The sequence below is a fragment of the Tupaia chinensis genome, unplaced genomic scaffold (genome assembly GCF_000334495.1).
Source record: "Tupaia chinensis unplaced genomic scaffold, TupChi_1.0 Scaffold144529_1, whole genome shotgun sequence".
Classification (NCBI taxonomy): domain Eukaryota; kingdom Metazoa; phylum Chordata; class Mammalia; order Scandentia; family Tupaiidae; genus Tupaia; species Tupaia belangeri.
The window spans coordinates 3,469,655-3,485,645 of record NW_006204388.1 but is presented as its reverse complement, the minus strand read 5'-3'; the positions used below and the strand labels follow the sequence as shown (position 1 = coordinate 3,485,645).

Here is a 15,991-nt window from a genome sequence, read left to right as displayed (position 1 = left end):
GCTGAACAACTCCAACTCACAAAACCCTTTTCCATGTGATGGCTTTTTTTTTTTTTTTTTTGATATTATATACGTACATTTTTGCAATCTTCTCTCAAACCTTACCTTTAATAAAGGTATCATCTCGTTTGTTAGGTCAGACCTGGTCTTCCCTTCCTATTTGTAGTCTTATATAAATAGTGGGTAAAGCAGGAACTATAGATTTACTGGACAATTACTTTAGGAAACAACCTAGAGGAACAATTTAAAAATCAGAACGTCTTTTACCTTTCCTACTAATAATACTGGTAACGTACTAAAGCCAAAGAGGAACTGGAACTTTTTGTAGCATCAGTGAGTAGACGGTAGGTAAATGTCCCATGTGATGGCTTTTTTTTTTTTTTTTTTTAGATATTAAATGCTTTCATTTGCAATCTTCTCTCAAACCTTACCTTTAATAAAGGTATCATCTCGTTTGTTAGGTCAGACCTGGTCTTCCCTTCCTATTTGTAGTCTTATATAAATAGTGGGTAAAGCAGGAACTATAGATTTACTGGACAATTACTTTAGGAAACAACCTAGAGGAACAATTTAAAAATCAGAACGTCTTTTACCTTTCCTACTAATAATACTGGTAACGTACTAAAGCCAAAGAGGAACTGGAACTTTTTGTAGCATCAGTGAGTAGACGGTAGGTAAATGTCGGAGAGCATGGTGTTTTCCTATGTAGAGTCCCCTGCTACTTTTACAAGTATGATTCTGTCTACTTCCACGAAACTTTCTTCTGAAAATTATAATCCAGAAAATAAAGTGACTTCTTTTTTTGTTTGTTTGTTTTTAAGGTAGCTAAAATAAAGCTGTGATTTCCCCACAGAAAGAAACTCACAGTAGCTACAACTAGCTGGCATTTAAATACTGGCAAGACCCTAAGTTAGAGGAGGAGGTAAAAACACCTTCTATATATATTGAGGACGTTGTCCATCATGAAACCTGCTGCTGCTCTGCTCTTTGCATTTCTCAATGATGTCACTCGACTTTTATTTTAGTAACCAGGATATGCTCACTATGGATGCAAAGAGAATCTCCTCATTTATATTCTAAACTCAGAGCAGGAAATGAGACCCGTGGGTGATCTGCAGCTGTGGCACTATAAACAGGGCCAGCCTACCGCCTCCTCTAGATTCTAGACTGCGTGACATTCCCTGTACTACAGATTGGGAATTTTTTTTCTTTTTTCTTTTTTCTTTTTGAAGTGGTTTTTGCTATAGGGCATGGGTGCTTGCTGGAAAGACAGAGAGACAGAAAGTGACAAATCACCACCACCCCCAGGGGGGATGGCCACGCTGCAATCCCTTCTCCTGCATTCTCCTTTTGGGATTTTGGCCACACACACTCACACACACACACACACACACACACACACACAAGCCAGGCAGACATCAGAGATCAGCGTTTAAGTTGCCAGGTCTAGGACTCAAACTGTGGTCGACTACATGGGAGTCCAAAGACATAACCATTATGTCATCTGTTGGTCCCAAGATTGGGGAATTTTAAGAAACTGAAAATGTACCCTTTTAAAAAGACCAGCACAACTTGCGGTCCAAAAAAATTAGAGGCAACTGTCTGGAAGACCATGCACTGACCCATTATATGGCAGTACCCTCATTGCTGAGTACTACCCACCTCTCACACTGCTGCTGTAAGGACATCTTCCTCTAGCTCCAAGTGGCCAGGCCATAGCAGGCCAGAACTGCTGAGTTAAAAGCTTCTTCATCAGGTGAATTAAAGAACTAATCTTTTATGTTGGATCAAGCACACTTTTGCAAACTTGATATTTGGATACTTGACAAAAGATACAAACCTTACTCAAAAATATAAATAAACAAATATGACCAAAATGTTACATAGAATATCAGAGGACTCATTAGTCCTTGAATTCTACCCACAGCCAGCCTGGTTGAAGATTAGACTAGCAGCCTTCTAATGTTTCTGCAGTGCTCAAAGTCTACAATAAGACGGATGATGTTTACTAACAATTTCTGCAAATTATTCATCACCATGGATGAATATTAAGACAAATTCCAACCTAATACCATCTACTTCCTAAGGTAAAATTGACTGGGTAAGTCAGTGGATGATTGGAAGGAACAGTGAGGGACTGGATATATCAAACTATAACCATTAACTAAAACTCTTGGAAAGGTTTTATAGGAGCCCTATTCTGTTTCTGGATTGGAGTGTTTTGTTGGAAACATGTAACGAAAAAATCCTCAAGCCTGATAGAACTTTATAGCAATTCCTCATAGAGAAACAGGGAGCTTTGTAGTGATGCTGCCCAAGCTTTACGCTTACCATAATCACATCCAAATAAAACAAAGCCACAGGTCCCCACACTCCTGCCAATACAAACATGCTCGCCGTGGTTAACTTCCTAGGGAGAGCTGTACAGATGTTCCTGACGGTTCCCTCCCAAAGATAGTCTATAAAGGAGAGAGAACAAACATCAAGTCCCCAGCCCTCTTGATCCTAGCTTAAACATCAAAATACAACCTTTTCTCATGATGTTAGTTTCTTCCTATTCTAAGTCAGTAACATTGATTCATACTATTGATAGTAAACTCTAGGTTCTAGTGTTTGCTTGAGGGGGTGGTGAGCCCTGTAGTAAGTAAAGAGATTTCATTGTATAAGCAAGTCTTACAACCTCCCTACCTTTTACCCAATGCTGCAAACGACTCGCTCCATTTAAGTTTCTGAGATCTTTTTAGTGTTTTTTGAGCTTTTTGACTCACTTGGTTTTGATGGGGGCGACAAAGCAGAGCAGGAGGAAGATTTAAACATTTTATTTCAAGGGACCAGCAGTTAGTGTAATGGCTATGTTGCTGGACTCCCGACTGCGCTTCGAGTCCCAGACTCAGTGGCTTAAACTTACACCAGACGCGTGTGTGTGCACGTACCCAAGATCCCAAGAGGAGAATGGAAGAGAAGGGATTGCGGCATGGCCATTTCCCCTGGGGGGTGATTTCTTGCTTTCTGTCTCTCTCTGTCTTTCTGGCAAGCGCATGTACCCTATAGCAAAAACCTCTCCAAAACAAACAAACAAACAAATTTTGACTCTCATTGGCTGACCGTGGTTAAGTAAAGAGATTTAAAGCCAACTTTAAAAATCTTGGCTTCACTAGCCTATAATAAAAGCTACCCAATCAGAATTATTCTTTGTAAACAGAGACTATAATGTGGTCATAAATACAAAATGACCTCTTTTTACAGCCAGCCTGGTTGAAGATTAGACTAGCAGCCTTCTAATGTTTCTGCAGTGCTCAAAGTCTACAATAAGACGGATGATGTTTACTAACAATTTCTGCAAATTATTCATCACCATGGATGAATATTAAGACAAATTCCAACCTAATACCATCTACTTCCTAAGGTAAAATTGACTGGGTAAGTCAGTGGATGATTGGAAGGAACAGTGAGGGACTGGATATATCAAACTATAACCATTAACTAAAACTCTTGGAAAGGTTTTATAGGAGCCCTATTCTGTTTCTGGATTGGAGTGTTTTGTTGGAAACATGTAACGAAAAAATCCTCAAGCCTGATAGAACTTTATAGCAATTCCTCATAGAGAAACAGGGAGCTTTGTAGTGATGCTGCCCAAGCTTTACGCTTACCATAATCACATCCAAATAAAACAAAGCCACAGGTCCCCACACTCCTGCCAATACAAACATGCTCGCCGTGGTTAACTTCCTAGGGAGAGCTGTACAGATGTTCCTGACGGTTCCCTCCCAAAGATAGTCTATAAAGGAGAGAGAACAAACATCAAGTCCCCAGCCCTCTTGATCCTAGCTTAAACATCAAAATACAACCTTTTCTCATGATGTTAGTTTCTTCCTATTCTAAGTCAGTAACATTGATTCATACTATTGATAGTAAACTCTAGGTTCTAGTGTTTGCTTGAGGGGGTGGTGAGCCCTGTAGTAAGTAAAGAGATTTCATTGTATAAGCAAGTCTTACAACCTCCCTACCTTTTACCCAATGCTGCAAACGACTCGCTCCATTTAAGTTTCTGAGATCTTTTTAGTGTTTTTTGAGCTTTTTGACTCACTTGGTTTTGATGGGGGCGACAAAGCAGAGCAGGAGGAAGATTTAAACATTTTATTTCAAGGGACCAGCAGTTAGTGTAATGGCTATGTTGCTGGACTCCCGACTGCGCTTCGAGTCCCAGACTCAGTGGCTTAAACTTACACCAGACGCGTGTGTGTGCACGTACCCAAGATCCCAAGAGGAGAATGGAAGAGAAGGGATTGCGGCATGGCCATTTCCCCTGGGGGGTGATTTCTTGCTTTCTGTCTCTCTCTGTCTTTCTGGCAAGCGCATGTACCCTATAGCAAAAACCTCTCCAAAACAAACAAACAAACAAATTTTGACTCTCATTGGCTGACCGTGGTTAAGTAAAGAGATTTAAAGCCAACTTTAAAAATCTTGGCTTCACTAGCCTATAATAAAAGCTACCCAATCAGAATTATTCTTTGTAAACAGAGACTATAATGTGGTCATAAATACAAAATGACCTCTTTTTTTTTTTTCTTTTTTTTTCTTTTTTTTTGAGACGTAGGAATGGGATGGAGGGAGTTATTTCTTCTTAGTAGTTGCTTCAACATCTTTTGCTAACAAGGACTGTGGAAACCTAGGAATCTGGTGCAGGACTATCACATTACCAATGAGATGTTTCGTCCTAGCCACCGTGAGGTTCTTACAGTATATGGAATCCTCTACCTGTTAAGTTCTTTTGTGAACCTTTCCCCAGAGACATCAGAAAATACAGAATTAATAGCCAAAACTTATGCTGATGACCAAAAATTCATTCACAGGAGAACTCTCTGACTTTCTCTTACACATTTATTTATCCCTGATCATTTTGGAGAATGTGACAGTTTATTTTTTTTATCATCAACAGTTGGTTCCTTTATTCTGATGATCTTCACTCAGTCTCTACCTAACATCCCATAATAGAGGCACCCACCAATGGAGGAGCATAGTCACATCATAAAAAGTTAGGCAACTTTCTGCAAGTACATCGGCCATCTAACTTGACAACCGACCAAGTAATAATATCATTCTAATTACTTTTTTTCACTAGAAATATGTTTGATAGACATGCTTTCAGTTTGGGGAAAGGAAAATCTTCTTCAACTTACAGAAATAATTCTACTGCTTCATGTAGTCAGGTGCAGTACTGAAATAATCAAGACTTTGTCAATTGCAACGCATAGCGCAGGGCTCAAGGCAAAACATAATGCCTTTATTACATAAGAACAGAGCTGCTTTCTGGCTTTTCCTAACCCAAATCATTCACCAGGATTTCCTCAGCCTAAGGGATTTTTAGATCCCTGAAAAATCCTAAATTGGCTACTGGAAACTAATCAGTCTATCTTGAGGCTTTCTGCAAGGAATCTCAGTGCCTCTTTTTCAACACTCTATATATCTGAAAAGCTGGGAAGAAAGCTTTTGCAGAAAATAAATTTCTCTCCTGGATCTATGCATCCAGGTTTCTCTAAAGAAGCTCTGCAGAGTCTAGGGGTATGCTAATATGATGGGACTTGTAATCACTAGAAGGATATGCCATTTCAAGTGGGTAGCATTTTAACCCATCCAAACCTGTATTTCCCCAATGTATACATAAATTGAGGGACTGATAATAGACTTTTAAAGTAATGACATATTTGGGAAAAGTATTTCAGGAAGGTGTCTCTTTAACAAAATGAAGTATACCATTCTATTTTCAAATAACTTACAAATAGATCTAAGCCCATCACACAGAAAATTGTTCACTTTTACAAATGATTGCTTAGCATTATATGCAGATTCCAGATGTAAAGGCTGACTTTTTTCTAAAATCCTTGTCTACTCACACTCCGTTGGTTGATTGCCTACCTCTTTGGAGTAAAAAAATTATCCCTTACAACTCAATAGAAGCACCATGTTTGTGCTCTGACAATTACGCTAATTCCATGCTTTTGAAATATTCAAGAAAATGCCAACACCAACCCAATTTTAGCTTTCTACAGAGAACCCCTATTCATAATTTATGGTTGGTATTCACCAACAGACCAATTACTCTTGTTCCTAAACATCTAGAAGTCTCTAGATTCTCTTCTATAGTCCTCCCTTCTCCAATCCTTGTAGACTATTGCTTAAAAATGATCACCATTTGGGACCAGCAGTTAGAGTAATGGTTATGTCACTGGACTCCCATATAGTTGACCACGGTTCAAGTCCTGGACCTGGTGGCTTAAAACACGCCAGGCGCGTGTGCGTGTATGCCTAAGATCCCAAGGGGAGAATGAAAAAGGAATTGTGGCGTGGCCATCCCTCCTGGGTTTGGGGGGAGGTGACTTCCCGCTTTCTGTCTCTCTGCCTCCTTCTGTCTGGCAAATGCATGCGCCCTATAGCAAAAACCTCTCAAAAAAAAAAAAAGACCATTTATAATTTGTATTTTAAATATTTTATTCCCTTTTAGATATTTCAATGTTTTTTTGTTACACTCACAACATAATCTGTTATAGTCTACACAGAGAGAGGAGGACATCTAGACACAGCCAAATTTATTAGAGTTTATTGATTAGGCGGGCAGCATATGGGGGAGAGGGGGACTGCTGTCTCTCAAAACCTCACAGCCCCATGTGAAAGGTGAAGGGAGCTTATGAAGGGTAGGAGGTAGGGGTTTACAATGTAAAAGCAAAAGCACATTACAGAAGCAGAACATGCAGGTTCATCATCCCAAAGGTTATGTTCCATCCCTACTTAAACATAATGGAATCTTAATGGTCTTCATGGCTCAGGGCAAGGGGTCTGGTGATTGATGATTACATCACTAAGGAACATCTTAGGACAGGGAGTTTCGGGTTATTTTTAAATGTTTATGTTAAAAAGTTGAGTAGGAATGTTAATCGCTCTGTTTACTCTAGGCAAAATGAGAAAGCATGTTTCCAATATAGAGAAGAGTTCAAAATGGAGGTGTTCCTGCTTCACTGCTTCAAATCAACCCATCAGAGTGCATGTTACACTAAATATTTAGGGGGTTTCTCCACAAACCGGGCAGTCAGGTCTGCTGTGGGCGTTCTCTACTTCGATTTAATTCAATAGTATTTGAAGATGGCATTGCATTCTACAAGTTGAGACCTCAGTCCCACAGGACTGCCCCCCACACCCCCGCCCCACCACACACTTCAGATGCCAATCACAAGCATAACCTCCTCATTGGGCTTGATTAATTTGCTAGAGCAGTTCACAGAAATCAGGGGAACACATTACTTACATTTACTGATTTGTTATAAACAATACTTTAAAGGATACAGATGAACAGCAAGATGGAAGAGATGCATAGTGGGAAGGGGCATGGTGCTTCCATGCACTCTTTCTTATGAGCCACCCTCCAAGAACCTCCATGTGTTCAATTATCAAGAAGCCTTTCGAACCCAGTCCTTTGGGGTTTTTATGAAGGCTTCATTAAATAGCATTGGTACATCATTGGCCATATATGAATAACTCAACTTTCAGGCCCTCTTACTTCTCCTGAGATTAGGGGGTGGGCTGAGAGTCCCAACCCTCCAATCACACCCAGGTCTTTCTGGTAGATAGTACCTATTTAGAAGCTAGCTAGGGGCTCCAAGCCATCCCGTCATCTCGTTAGCATGCAAAAAGAAATTCTGATCACTTAGGAGATTCCAAAGATTTTATCAGTCAGGAAATAAGACCAAATTGGCTACTGTTTTTCATTCAACTGAATGACTATTGTAGGTTTTTGGAATGTTTATGTTAAAAAGGTGAGAAGTAGGGACTCTGTTCAAAATACTATCTCAATAGCGAATTAATTATTTTTTGGCTTACTATGCTTGGAATATCCTATTTCTCAATAATTAAATGTAATATGCACATTCTATAACCATTTTTATTAGTATAAGTGAACATGTAATGCCATTGCATTCCTTTAAAAGATACCAACCAGTCTGATCAAATGGTAGGGTTGGTGAAACAATGGCCAGCTTTTACTTGTAAGTCAATGCTTTTCTAGTTCTCAGTGAGTTTGCAAATACCTCAAATCCTAGCTAAAACCTGCATACCTTTAAAGTGGAAAGATCTAAAAGGAATTAACAGTTGTTAAACTTTTCGGGCTGAAAGGGCCTCTACTCCTGCTTGAGTTCCATAAGCAAACACTTGGATGTTGACTTCCTTAGTTAGTTGCTAACTTAGAACCAATCACAACAAACACACTTCAGTCAATCACAGAAAGCTCCCTTTCACACTGTGCTCCTGCAGGTCAACATCAAGGTATGATAAATGCAATTACTTCTGTACCTCATTCCCTTACATTTCTGTACTTCCCTTTCTTGCGCATAAATGTCACCCCTCTATGAGGCAATCTGGAGTTCCTTGGAAGCCATTCTGGGGGCTGCCCAATTAAATTCTGCTAAATTAAATTGTCTGAAGTTTTTCTTTTAATATACTTAACCTCAAATGTTTAGAAGTCATTCAAAATATGCGGTCCTCAAACTCAGCAGGGACCCTCCCCACCCCCGCAAAACGGCTGGGCCCTTAGTTTCTGTTGGGGAAAAAAATTAAAATTCCCCTAACTGAAAATTAAGGACTGGACTAAAAACAAAATATCTTTCTAAGTAGCTTGGGCAATGTTCACTTAGAGTAAAGGGTAAGTCTTCGGAGTTTGGTTGTGGTCATTGAGAAACACTGGCCATGAATGAGGGCCATTAGACGTCTAAAACTCCCATTTAAAGGAAACTTAAGGTTTTAACTTCCATACTTAAGATGTTTTACAAGATGGAAACTGCTGGTGAGAGCACATAGACTCCAGGTCAAATGGCTTGAGGAACCTGTGACTGCTCCTTTCTATTCTAGAATAGAAATGTGATTAGTTAAGGTCTTGCTAAACAAGAAGGCCCAGAGGATGATCATGTCCTCTAGAACCAATCACGTCCTTTTTTTTTTTTTTTTGAGAGGTTTTTGCTATAGGGCGCGTGCGCTCACCAGACAGAGAGACAGAAAGCGAGAAATCACCCCCAGGGGGGGATGGCCAAGCCCCCACAATGCTCTCTCCTCCATTCGCCTCTCGGGATCTTGGGCACGCACGCACACGCGGCCGGCGTGAGGTTAAGCCACCGGGTCCAGGACTCGAACCACGGTCGACTGTGGGAGTCCAGCGACTTAGCCATTACGCTAACTGCTGGTCCCATAACCAATCATGTCCTCTTGAACTGATGAGGTGCCTAGTATGCCTATGCTTAAACTCCTGGGAGAGGCCAGCCATTTCACTCTCCTTGCTTTGCACATGGCAGTAAAACTATTTTCCTTCAGTACAATTTGTGCCTACAGTTTGGTGTGTGGCACTTGGGTGAGCAAACTTTGAGTTGGGTAATAGTTCTTAGATTATTTTACCTGCACAAGAAACCCTTCAAACGCTGATGAAAATACTGACCAGACATAGATTGGAAATATCAGCTTTAGTTTCATAGCCGAAACAGGAAATGTTTCTCATTGTTTGTTACCTGAAATTCATTTCACAGACTACTTACAAAAGACTTTTCTTTAATAGGATTGGTTCTAGGACCAGAAGATGACATAGCAGTTACATCACTGGACTCCCACATGGCTGATTGTGGCTCGAGTCCCGGACCCGGTGGCTTGAAACACACAGGGTATATGCGTCTAGAGAGGAGAATGGAGAAAAGATTGCAGTGTGGCCATCCCCTGTGGATGGATGATTTCTCACTTTTCCTCTCATTGTCTCTATTTATCTCTCTTTTTCTTCAGCGAGTAAACACACCTGAAGGCCAAAACCTCTACAAAAAGAAAAGAGAGAAAAGAGAAGAAAAGAAAAGAAAAGAAGAGAAGAGAAGAGAAGAGAAGAGAAGAGAAGAGAAGAGAAGAGAAGAGAAAAGAAAAGAAGGATTGGTCCTGATTTTAACTTACATTTGAAGCAATACTGCTATAGCTAAATCTCTGATAATCAGGGAGCCATCCACATACAATAGAATTCTGTATATCACACTTGCAGTCTCTTTCTTCATGTCCCATTTGTTCTGTCAAAAAGGAATCCAAATTAACAATACAATATAAAAAGTGAGGCCAGCTATGATGTGATGGTTAAGGATCTCACATGGTCAACTTTGCAGTTCAAATCCCAGACCCAGTGGCTTGAGAAACATGCCAGAAACATGTGCATATGCGCCCCAAATTCCAAAAGTACAGAGAAATAGAGAAGGGATTACAGTGTAATCATATTCTATGGAGGGATGCTTTCTTATCACTCCCCAAGCCCCCATCTCCTTCCAGAGAGCACATGTGCCCTCTGTCAATTAAAAACAAAAAAAAAATGGACAAGCTGTCTCGTGCATTTTTTAAACAAGGATCAGAGGAAAACCTGGAGCTATTGTGTCTGATGAATATTATTAAAATTAAAACATGTCGAGACGGCAGGTAGCATGGTAGTTAAGGCACTGGATGCCCACATGGCTGACCATGGTTCAAGACCTGGACCTGGCAGCTTTCTTTCTCATTCCCCCTCTCTCTCTTCCTCTGTTTCTCTCTGGTCAAATTGAAGAACATTGATAAACAAGTAAAATAAATAAATCCTTTTTAAAAAATAAGACATGTGTATGTATAGATCTATATCAATGAACAAAGGTACACTATTACTGTAATCAATGCCTTGTTTGGTGTCTGTGAACAAAAGTATAGAGAATAAATTTAGGAGAAAAAAAAACATTCCCACAAACCCAACATGTAATCTTCTCATTTTAAAGTCAGCAGCTCCCACCCCAGCAGGTGCTGGAAAAGTATTTTCTAGTGTGTTTTTCTTGCTAGATCTATGGTTTCAGGTATTTATACATCCATCCAAGGAACTGTTCATTGTCTGCATTGCTGATTTCCTAGTATTCCTCTATTAATTGTAGGCCAGCATATTTCCAGAAAATTAAGAATTTTTTAGAAATGTATTTGTTTTTTCCATGAGCTAGAAATAGACAAGAGATTGAGAGAAAGAGAGAGAGAATCGGGCATCCCCAGTAGCGTCCTCATGCCGTGATTCACTCCCGTGGGTGGAATCATAGGATACGAACCTTAGACCTCTTCATGCGGGAAGAGCATCACAAAGTGTGGCATTACTGCTACAATGCTGGTTGGCCCCAACTATGACTTTTAAGACAAAGCATTTTGGGAGGCCAGCAGATGGAGTGGTGGTTAAGGCAGTGGACTCCCACATAGCTGACCACAGTTTGAGTCCTGGATCTTGCACCTTACTTTCTCACTCTCCCCAGCTCCCATTTCTCTCTAGTGAGCACATGTGCCCTATAACAAATTAAAGAATACAAAAAAACTAAATAAATCTCAAAAAAATGTTTTAAAGACGAGACACTTTAGAGTACAATCTTTTTTCAGGATGAAGAAAAATAATTTTATATATATAGTGAGAGTACAACTGCCAGGTCCAGGATTCAAATCGTGGTCGGCCATGTGGGAGTCCAGCGCCTCAATCACCATGCCATCTGTTGGCCCTGAAAAAATATATACTTTAAGCCTGAAAAAAGATTGTACCAAAGTGTCTTATCTCTTTAAAAATTTTTTAAGAGTTAGTTTTATTTACTATAAAACTAAGACATGTATATTTCATTTACATATAAAAACATTAAAGACTCACCAACATGGGCATTATTGTTGTTTAAGATTGGCATTTGCTGGGAAGTAATTCATCTATGAAGTGATTAACATATATGGGATTACTTGTTAGTTTGGGTTTGGGAGAAATGCTCAAGATCTATGTTTGTGGTGGTTTTGTTGTTTTTGTTTTTCAATTTCCTTCTTTTTTAAAAAAGAAAATTGTTATTTTATTTAACTTTATTTATTACTATAATTTAACCAGAGAGGGACAGAGTGAGAGACAGAGAAAGTGAGAAAGCAAACCACCAGGTCCAGGACTCGAACCCTGGTCAGCCATGTGGGAGTACAGTACTCTTGCCCACTACGCCACCAGCCAATCCCCCTGCTTTCTTCCAGAGACAAAGAGATAGCACCCCTAACAGTCTTCCTGTTGGGATTCTCCAGCCCTTGGGCCATGAGCACACACATAACCTGGCATATTCTGTGAGACATTTGGATAAGAACCCAGGATCTCCCCAAATGGATCAGCTTCAAGAGCCTCGCTTTTTACCACTGACCACTGTACAGTCCAAGATTTGCATTTAAAAACATTTATCAGTGTACATAATTGCTAAAGCTGAAAATTGTGAATACTAGACTTTCAATATATTTGAATGAGTTTAAAAAATTCTAAAGTACCCAATCTATTTCTAATGTACATGAAACCTCATGAGGAAATGGTAAAGGGAGGAACTTCTTGATGTGTTTAAGAGTAGGACATTACCCCTGTTTGAAGATGCAGAATTGTGCAGGTCGGCGGGGAGATGAGGGCAGAAAGCTCCAGATGACTCTGAACACCAAGCCTTATTTGTGAAGCATTGAATGTGTTTTCTGTTTGTTCGTTTTCAATTACCAGAGGGTGTAAGCACTCCAGAAAGAATCAGAGACAGAGAAAGACAGGGAGAGGGAGAAAGCAGCCTCCCCTCACACAACACACTCCACCAATGGGACATGGTCATGCCACGATCCCCTCTCCTCCATGTCTTCATCCTGTAACAACAAACACCTGCATGTTCCTCAAGCCACCAGTACTGGGACTCAGACTGCAGCCAGGTATGTGGGATCTGACTCCCCTAACTAATAGGCCGTGGGCTGACCTCTCATTGTAGATGTTTTAAATGGGGGATTATATGATTAAACTAATCCCACTAACCAAGGTATTAAAGGGGCCAGTAGGTGGCATGGTGTTTAAGGCACTGAATTCCCACATAGATGACCACAGTTTGAGCCCCAAACCTGGTGGCTTGCTTTCTCATTTTCTCTCTCTCTCTCTGTCTCTCTCTGGTCAAATTAACTAATAATAATAATAATAATAATAATAAACAAAATTAAATAAATAATTCTTTTAAAAATTAGAAAAAGATCTGAATTTCAGCACAAAAGCAGAAAGGATCATTATAATAGCCACTTTTATTTATTTTTAAATTTTTTCCTAGTACTTGTTATGTTCTAAGAACTTTACATAAACTAATGTATTCCTTAGAGTGATTTGATTAATTAGAATTATTATTCATATTGAACAGAAGAGGGAACAGGCTGTGAAAGGTTATATAACGTATCCAATACTGCAGAGTTTTTAAGATATAGTAAAGAGATTCAGACTTATCTCTATAAAACTTCCAAGCCCATGTGCTTAAATATTCTACTGGGCCAGCTTGGCAGTACAGCGCTGCTCAAGTGATCCATATGGAAGATTGTGGGTTCAGTTCTCCAGTCAGCCTACATATGCTGGGTGCCAGGTACCCATAATAATCCTGACTTGCTGGAAAGGCTGGGGTAGGGGAAGAGTGGGGATGGGGGAATCACAGTGTGACATCCTGCTGAGGGTGCTTCTCTTTCTCTCTCCCTGTGTCATAAAAGAAATTAAAAAACTTTAAAAAATTCGACCATCCTACTTCCTTATCTGAACCTAAATCAAGGAACATATTTCAAATGAAACCTTAGACCCTTTGATAAAGCATGTGAACTGGTAGGCAGCCCCTAAGATGGTCCTCAATGATGCTCATTTCCAGTATCCGTGCCCTCAAAGAATCACCTCTCTTGAGTGTGGGCTGGATTTACTGGTTCACGTCTCACCCACAGAATACAGCAGAGTAGTGGGATGCACTTCTTAGACTGATTGGCTTTGCTCTCAGGCATTCTTCCTGCTCTTTCTTGCTCTGTCTCGTGGATCATTCTCCCGAGGGAAAGCTAGCTGCCATACTGGAACGGATGAGGATCTTGTAGCAACTGGGAGTGAGCTGGAAGGACAGCCCTTCCCCTAAGGGGCATGCAAGCCTTCTGATGGCATGTCTGGCTGGGCCAACAGCTGGATGGCAACTATAAGAAAGAAGCTGAGCCAGAGACTCCCAGGCTGTGCACCATTCCTGACCCACAGAAATGTTTATTGGTTGAGCTGCTAAAGTTAGAGGTAATTTGTTACCCACTACTAATACAGTCAGTAGAAGGCAATTATCTAATTTACTATTGCAGAGTAAATCTTTGCCATTGTATTTGGAGCTAGGAGGTGGGAGTCTGCCTTGGAGAGATTAATACCTGAAATAAACCACAGGCAACCAGCTCAGATGAGAGAACACTGTGTCCTGGACCTTTCCACCCAAATATAAGCAAGTCAGGCCATTTCTCTATCTCCTTCTCCCATGGTTCCTCTTGCTGTCTTCATTTTCCTTTTATTTCCTTCCTCCCACTCTTCTTCACGTTCTTCCTTCCTTTTTTCTCTTTTTTTTTTTTTTTTTTTTTTTTGCCAGAGGACACATAAGAGAAAATGAGAGAGGGAGAAAGTGTCCCCACTGGGGCTGCTGACACTACAGTCTTTTCTTCCTCCAATTTTTCATCCCATCATGATTCCCGGGCACACATGTACCCAGTGTGAGAATACGGGGCTGGGACTCAAACCCCAGTCAGTCTTGTGCAATCTAGTTTCCTCCTCACGGTACCTAACCACTGTGCTATGAGACTACCCTCATTCTCCTTTACTTGAATACATTCTGACTAAGAATACTAAAATTCATACTTTGAGGTTGATAAAATTGTTTTAGACACAGTTTTTGTTTTGTTTTATTTTGTTTTGTTTTGGGGGGAGAGTTTTTTGCTATAGGGCATGTGCACTCCCCAGAAAGAGACAGAGAGACAGAAAGTGAGAAATCACCCCCCAAGGGGGATGGCCATGCTGCAATCTCTTCTCTATTCTCCTCTCAGGATCTTGGGCATGCACGCACACGTGCCCGGCGTGAGTTTAAGCCACCGGGTCTGGGACTCAAACCACCGTCAACTACATGGGAGTCCAGCGACATAGCATTACACCAGCTGCTGGTCCCTGACGAGGTTTTTATTTCTCTTTCCTTTTCAAAGATCACACAGTACATTTTATATTCCTCCTATTATAGCACCTAACATTCTTTCTCATTGGTAACTATTAAGTGTGTTGAAGATGGTGCCTGTTTCTAGGCACCCTCTCCCCTCACTCCTTATGAGAACTATGTCTTGGACAATCTTATGTCCTCAGTAATTAGTATTTAAAATATGGTTGGGACTTAATAAAATTTGAATGAGTGAATTAAAATGTACAACCAATGAATAAATGAGTGAAGAAGTGAATGGGCAAGAGACGGAAAGATGGGAAAAAACCCTTGAATCAGGTTGTACAAATATGGACCTTCACATGAGCCATGTCCTTCTCTCTATAGAATGACTACCACTTACCCTATCCTCACCCACAACTGCAACTCTTTGCCAGGCTTTCTCTCTTTGACACTCACCTCAACTATCCATGCCCTTGCCTCTGTGCACCTCCCCTCATGCACATGTACCCAGTGTGGGAATATGTGGCTGGGACTCACACATCCCCCTGCCAGGGCAGCCTCTCCTTTGCCTGCTTGAAAGCCTTTTCTTTATGTGCCCATGACCTCCTGGGCATACCTTGGTCACAGCATCCACAACACATACTGTAGTGACTGGTTAGGTGTCATTTCTACTTGACTCCAAGCCCTGGAAGGCCAGTATCTTCATCTGTGCTGACACATCCAGCCAGCAGCCCAGTGCCTGGCAGGAGTAGGCACTCCAAAACAGTTTGAAATAATGATTAGATAAATGGGAAAAAGAAAACTCTGCATTTGAAAAAAATAATCATAACCGGTTTGTGCATTTCAGGTAAGATGCCAATCAGACACTCCTAAGTAGAACAAAATCAATAAAACTGTACAACAAGATTCTTGCTTAACCAGGAAATTATCATTAGAAAAAGTGTTTTAAGTCAAAGACAGGACCCAGGCGCAAGGGTCCTTAACACAATCTTTCCTTT

General features: G+C 40.5%; 1 protein-coding gene across 2 annotated transcripts in view; it reads right to left on the bottom strand.

Annotated features, from left to right (window-relative positions):
* WLS (Wnt ligand secretion mediator) overlaps positions 1–15,991 on the bottom strand; it is a 157,579-nt gene that overhangs the window by 88,943 nt on the left and 52,645 nt on the right. The gene's annotated exons all lie outside the window — the stretch shown is intronic.